The 7,461-nt window shown below is 41.9% G+C and overlaps 1 pseudogene; it reads right to left on the reverse strand.

The window, feature by feature from the left end:
- Positions 1-908: 908 nt before the first annotated feature.
- On the reverse strand, positions 909-5,138 carry LOC110321417 (annotated as a pseudogene).
- Positions 5,139-7,461: the final 2,323 nt, after the last annotated feature.

Below are 7,461 nucleotides of genomic sequence, written 5' to 3' on the forward strand. Positions count from 1 at the left end.
CTCTCTCTCTCTGTGTGTGTGTGTGTGTGTGTGTGTGTGTGTCTGTGTCTGTGTCTGTGTCTGAGTCTGTGTCCGTGTCCGTGTCCATGTCTGTGTCTGTGCCTATGTGTTTGTTCTCTGGCTTCTAGAGAAATGTTATCATTCAGCATTTTGTTTCTATCACCATGCCATACCTTTCAGATTGTAATGGACTCTATCCCTTGGAAGCCATGAGACAAATAAACTTTCTTTTAAATAAGTGGCTTTTAATCACAGTATTTTATCACAGCAACAGAGAAGTAATCTAGGACAGACATGGTGCTCATTGAAGGTACACATTCCTTCTTGATTTACCTAAAATCTGCCAGGACCTTCTGGAGTTACATCTAAAGTATCTACTCCAACATCTGTGCACCAAACATAAGAGCATCTAAGTTCATAAAAGAAACATACTACAGATAAAATCACATATGACCTTCACACAGTGATTGTGTGTGACTTCAATACCCCAATTTTCATCAAAAACCAGATCATTCGAAGAAAAACTAAATAGAGAAATGTTAGAGCTTAACAATGCTATAAAGCAAATGTACCTAACAGATGTTCACAGAACATTTCAGCCAAACACAAAATAACATACATTTTTCTCAGCACGTCAAGGAACTTTCTCCAAGATTGACTATATACTCTGACACCAAACAAATTTCAACAATAAATAAATTGTTTCACATCCTACCAGAGACTCTTGCTTCGGGTGTGTTCATGGCTGCTCTACTCATAATAGTCATATATGCCATTACACAGTGGAATATTATTCATCAGTTTAAAAAGAAATTTGCAGATAATAGATGGAGGTAAAAAAAAAAAAAAAAAAACTCATCCTGAGTGAAGAAACCCAGACGCCAAAAGACAAATATGGTATTATTCATTTATATGTGAAAGTTAGCTGTTAAGTCTTCAATAATCAGGCTATAATCCTGATTATAACCCATGAGGAAGCCACCTTGGTGATAATACTTTTGTAGAAACTTGTATTTGTCTTTAACAGCTTTGTTGATAATGACTTTGTCATTTGCCCGAAGGTCTGCCTGCCTTTCTTCTTCAGTCAGGTTTCTCGTGCGTTCAATATCTGCTCTCTCCTTTTCAAGCGCTTCTCCCTCTCCTCTCCAGCTTGAGTCTTTTGAGTTCGCGGACTTTCCACGCCTCATACTCCTCCTCCTCGTTTTCATCATCTGTATTGAGTGCATCCAGGACAGCAAGGGACCGCGGCTTGCTCTCCTCGACCTCTTTCTTGGTCTCTTCTACAATCTTGAGCATGAACTTGCCCCGCCCCTCAACCACGCATTTTGCTTCTTGTTCCAGTCAATGCTTCAGCATCTCTTTCTTGAAGTGTCACCCGATCCTTCTTTCAAATGAAGACAGGCTTATATTGAGGCTCCATTTCATCTTCACTGTCTGGATAACTCCTCAGACCCTGACTCTGACTTCTCCCAGAGCGCCCTTCATCTTCCACCTCCATGACTTCCATCTCTTCCTTTTTTTTCTCTCCTGGGCTCATTGACGCTATAGCGCCGCTCTATTTCTTAGTCACCAATCTCTCGCTCCTCTTCCCCACCGCTGTTCTCTCGTTCCAGGCGCCAAGCATCTCCTTTTACTTCTGAGACTTCCACTATTTTTCTGGGCAGAGCCGATCTTTGCTCCACATCTTTTCTAATGTGGTTCTGTAAAGGCGGGTGTCACGGCATGAATCATCCTCCTCCTGTTTCTCAGGCATAGCTTCTCCTTGATGCTTATCTTTCTTAATGAACGGAAATTCTTCATCCTCTTCATTTGAGGACTCCATAGGGGCATAATGTGGTCTCTTTCCTGCCACATAACATTTTACCTTCACTTTTTCCGTTGAACTCTCCCAGGCTGTAGCCCAACTCTCCAACAATGGTCAGCAGCAGCTGTGAATAGAATTCCAACGATTTAGCATTTGATCAGTCCCACAAGGCAAGCAGACAAAGCATATGATCTCCCATCTTCCAAAGTCCTTATGTAGGTCTCTAGAGGAAGGTTTGGCCCATATTAAAGGTGTGAGCCACCATGTCCTGATCTGGGACTTGCTTTGGCCCCGGGCTGACCTTGAACTCAGACTCTCTGCCTCAGACTACTGGGATTAAAGGCCTGTACTACTTTGCCTGGCACTAACCTTTTCATAGCCACTATGCCTTAGGATCTTCCATGCCAAGATCCAAGTCAGAAAGTTGTATTTCCCAGCCTCAAGATCAGGATTACAGATGAGCCCTCCAATTCTGGATTGGGGTTCATTCCAGATATAGTCAAATTGACAGCCAAGAATAGCCACTTCAGACAGGGTTTCTCAGTGTAGCCCTGCCTGTCCTGAAACTCACTCTTTAGGCCAGGCTAGCTTTCCACTCAGATTTGCCTGCCTCTGCCCCCACAGTGCTCCACAGGCATGTATACCACTGCCAGGCTCACTCACACTTTAATTTCTTTTTTTATTTTTAAAGAGCCCTATGCACTTGTATTCAGATGCAAAGGGCCGAGGGGTTGACTCAGATGCAGTCAACCTTATTTTCAAATTTAATTTTAAGAAGATTTACTTATCTGCATAACTGTTTTGCCTGCATGTAAGCATGCACCCCACACACGAACACAGGGTGTTTGGGAAAGGCAGAAAAGGGCTTCAGATCCCCTGGAATTAGAATCATGGATGACTGGGCCTCATAGTCCTCTGTAAGAGCAACAATAGCCCTTACCCACTGAGCCATCCCTCCAGCCCAAATACTGTTTTTTTAAAGGCAGGGTCTTTTTATGTATTCCCAGCAGGTCAGGCACTGGCTTAGTAGACCAAGCTGGTCTCAAGCTCACAGAGCTCTGTCTGCCTCTGCCTACTGAGTGCTTAAATGCATATGCCATCACACTTAGTGTTTTGTTTTGTTTCTTGAGACAGGTTCTTACACTGAACCTGTTTCTTGTTGTTTTGGCTATATTAACCAGCCATCAAGCCTCAAAGATCCTCCCTCGTCTCACCTCCCCACAAGGGGTTCTATATGGATGGATGCTAGGGGTTTGAACACAGGCACAGGAAGGGTAGCTATCTATCTAGCTTCTCCCTCTGAGATGCTAGGGCAGCCTTTACAACATAACTTAGTATTCTAACTTTTCCAGTTTCTGCCTTCTTTACTTCTAGCTCTTGGGCTGCATCAGATGATCTCTTCCAAAAACACAAACAGGTTGGAGCTCGAGAGGCGGCTCAGTGGCTCAGAGGACCTGCTGCTCATGCAGACAACTCTAATTTTTTATATCCAAGCTACACATCAGAAAGTTTTCACAGATACCCAACAACTTCAGGGCAAACAGTGTCTTCCTTGCCATTTGATTTCATTGCTCACTCTTCCAATCACGTCCCGATCATGACTCCTTATTCAGTCTCAGTTGGCTTTAGTCAAACCACAGTCCAAGCATGGAAATTAATGATAAAATAAATCCCAGAAATAAACAATTCACAAGTCCTTAATTGCAGATTGTCCTAAGGAACCTGAGGAAACACCACGATGACTATATCCCACCCCAAACCATGAATCCCCTATGCTTGGATTTCTGATTCTGATGAGTACAATATCATAGAGATGTGTTCACATGCATTGACACCACATTGAGGTACTGGGGCCACTTACCTCACCTCAGCCTCTCCCTTGGACCTCTCAGCATCTCACATTGGCCCAAGAGTGGTGAATATGGCAAAAGTGGTTTCTGAGTCTGTAATCCCATACTCACATATATTTTATTACTCTTATGATATATCACTGTCCTGGGTTTCCTCTGAGTGCTATGATAAAATGACACCTGCAAATGGACTCAAAGCAACCTGGGCAACAAAGGGTTTATTGAACTCATATGTCCCAGGTTATGGTCCATCATGAATGGAAATGAGTGCAGGAACTTGAGACAGGAATCTGGAGGCAGGAACTGAAGCAGAGACCCAGGAATAGCCAGCACTATTTACTGGCTTGCTCACAAGGGCTTCTTCATTATACAACCCAGGACCACCTGCCCAGGGATGGCACCATGCACGTGAGGCAGGTTCCTCCCACAGCAATCATTATTCATGAATATAACCTATAGACATGCCCCCAGGCCAGTCTGATTGAAGCAATTCCTCATTTGAGATTCCACTCCCCAGATGGCTCTAGTTTATATTATATTGACAAAAAAACTAACCAGAATATAAATGGATGAATGTTTACACTTTATCATGAGTTACTGCTATTAAGTTCCACCATACCCAATGTACAACTTAAACTTCATCATAAACACACAGGAATAACACAGTATGAAGGTAGTAGTTGATACTATCCATGATTTCAGGCATCTACTGAGAATCCTAGATTCAGCCATCTACCGGGAGTCCTGGATTCAATCATCTACTCAAAGTTCTGAATTCATCCCCACATATGGAGGAAAACCACTTCCCTGCCCCTGAAGTATTTGGGAATGTACACTTACCAATAAAACAATACCATGTCATGCTTTTTTTCTAACCCCCTTTGTCCATTGGATGATGCCATGCAAGTTCTTGTTTCTAGATGACAAAGGTACTGAGGGAGAGAACTGAGATTTGTACTGATCTTGATGTTATTTCCCCGTGGCTGAGTGGCCAACACCAGACTCATATCCAGGTTCAGTTCTTCATCTGATCATCGGGTGAGAATGATGTCTGCTTCAGAGAATTCCCCAGCTTACAGATGCTCAAAGTCAGGATTCATAAGAGATTCTTCGTTCCCCACTTTACCCGTCACAGTGCTATCTCTAAACTCTATTTATTTATTTATTTATTTATTTATTGGATTTTTTTCCAAGACAGAGTTTCTCTGTGTAGCCCTGGCTGTCCTGGAACTCACTCTATAGACCAGGCTGGCCTGGAACTCAGAAATCTGCCTGTCTCTGCCTCCCAAGTGCCGGGATTAAAGGCATGCGCCACCACTGCCCGGCTTTATCTCTAAACTCTTAAAGTCCTTGCTAAACCACACTCGGAAACCTGTTCTACATGTCCACTCCTTCCCCCTCATCCCACATCTAGCTCATGAGCCCTGTTTACCTCTGAGCAAGACCTGGGCTCTCATGCATCTTGTTAACACATCACCATCCATCTCTCACCCCTCCATAAAGGATCTCCCTATTCTCATTCTCACCCCTTCCTCATTGATGCTCTGCTGTTACCATTGTTGTTTGTGTGTTTCCCAACATCACTGCAATAATATCACCAGTAGAGAGGGGGAGAGGGGTAGGGCCAAGGGGAATGGGAGGGGTCAGTGAAAGGGAGAGGGAGGAGTATTCAGCACATATAAGACATGTTCCTGCTTTTGATCTTTGGAAGAGATACAATAGGGATGGAAGTAGAACTGATGTTTTTGAGATGATGAGTCCTTGCTGCCACTAAAGCAGAGATGCACTACTTTCTTCGTCTGAGTGTTCTTGTGTAGAATGGACCAGCACAGCAGCAAGTTAAAGCATTTAGTCTGTACCCAGGCCGACTTGGCACTGGTATTGCATCTTTTCTTATAGTCCTTTCCCTAACCAGTTCCTAGAGAAGGAAAATCTTTGACTCACATCTGCCTCATTTATCTTCTGCTTCTTAGTCTATCATTCATGAATGTTGATCAACATATCACATTTCCCAACCAATTTTCTAATTCTGCTTCGAAGAATGGACAGTTTGTGAGCTGTCTTAAATTTACACTAAAAAGAATATGGCTCTGTGTGTGCTCTTCTTAGATTTCCTATGATTATATGATCTGTGTTGACTTTCAGATCATATTCTACTCACTCACCAAAGTAGCCTAAAAATATCATGGATGACATCAATTATTTGCCTGTGTGGGCAGAACCATGCATGTACAACCAAGCTCACACAGGTTGGTAGATGCTCCACACATCAAGGCAAATACCAAAAGAATTAACTGTTAATATTTTTTAATCTGGAGGTAGATAAATATGAATTTTAGATAATAAATTTGCATAAACAGTTAATGTACAGCATCAGTACAGAAACCCCCAATAAGGAAAAGCAAGGAGAAATCAAAAAATTAACCTATGGAAAAAAATTGTAAAGAATGAGAGATGTGGGAACTATTGTGATACTTCAAACAGCTTGCTATTAAACTTAAGTCTAAGGAATATTTCTCATGTGTGTAAATCAGTGTTATAGGCATCATATTCAATAGTTTAAAATACTATTGTGCTTTTCCATTTAGTTATTCCATCTTTGGCAATCTACTTATCAGGAATCAGTACTGGCAGGTTACATGTAGAATTATTTTTGCTGGCACATGGATTAAGACAGAATAATAAATAAGTTAATATTTATCATTATAGTAATGTCATTGGCATTATATTATTGACATTCATTAGTGAAAAGCAATGAAATTAATCTACATGAAATGTTCCTTAAATTCTCTATGAGAGAATGAATGACTACTGTTCTTTTCTCACTTTCCCATGGTCTCTTTGGAGATTTTTCATAAATGTTTCCTGATTTTTCCAAAGAAAGTGGTTTTCCTCTGAAGCCCTACAACATGTCTTGTCTATAACACATTTCTGAAATCCCACAAGGGCTGTGAAGTTTGTACTTGTCGATATTGCTGTCTTTATCTGCCCATATCCTCCACTGGAACCTGAGCTTCTCAAATCCTGTAGCAAGGCCTCTGCACTTTGCACTCTTTATAAAATACTGTGCAATATCTGCATATAAGCTTTCTAAATATCTGTATGAACAATAACTCTGCAAACTCAAGCAAAGAGGTGCTGATGAAGCCTTTCCTCCTGGGGGAGTGGGAGGGATCAAAACTGCAGGTACAAGGATGCATCTAGTTTATGTTAGAGGCAGGGAAAACCCAGCCTTACATGCCTGTGCATCTCACTGTCCCCAAGTATAACAGCAATAGCAACTCTATGACTTGCTGTTTGAAATGTTACTGAAAGATATCAATAGCTCAGACTTCCTATGTCTTAGTGTAACTCCCTCTCATGCCGAGTCTATGTCAAGATATGTCTTGCAAATTTCATTTCGGCAAAGAGCTTGTGAGACACATTTATGAGATACTGACAGCAGTTTCTGAGAAAGAAGGAATCAGACTAGCTGGCCGAAGAAGACACAGGAGGAAAGGTAGACATCTCTAGTAGACAGCCTTGGTTAACTTCTGGGCACATGAGTGGAGGTTTTCTTAAACCATCCAGCCTCAGGAAAGACACTAGTTGAAATCAATTGACCCAGAAATACCTAAGCCAAAGTAGGAGCTGCCCATCTAAACACAATTAAAAAATAACCATAGCAAATAGGTACCTTGAAGCTGCTAGTCTCGGAGTGACCTATCGTGGCTAACCCAGAAATCTATGTGCATTTTCTTCCTGCCTGTTATTCTGCTCTGCTCTGAGTATCACAGAGTATGCCTAAAAACAGTGAAGGACTGCTCC

The sequence above is a fragment of the Mus pahari genome, chromosome 5 (assembly GCF_900095145.1).
Source record: "Mus pahari chromosome 5, PAHARI_EIJ_v1.1, whole genome shotgun sequence".
NCBI classification, from domain to species: Eukaryota; Metazoa; Chordata; class Mammalia; order Rodentia; family Muridae; genus Mus; species Mus pahari.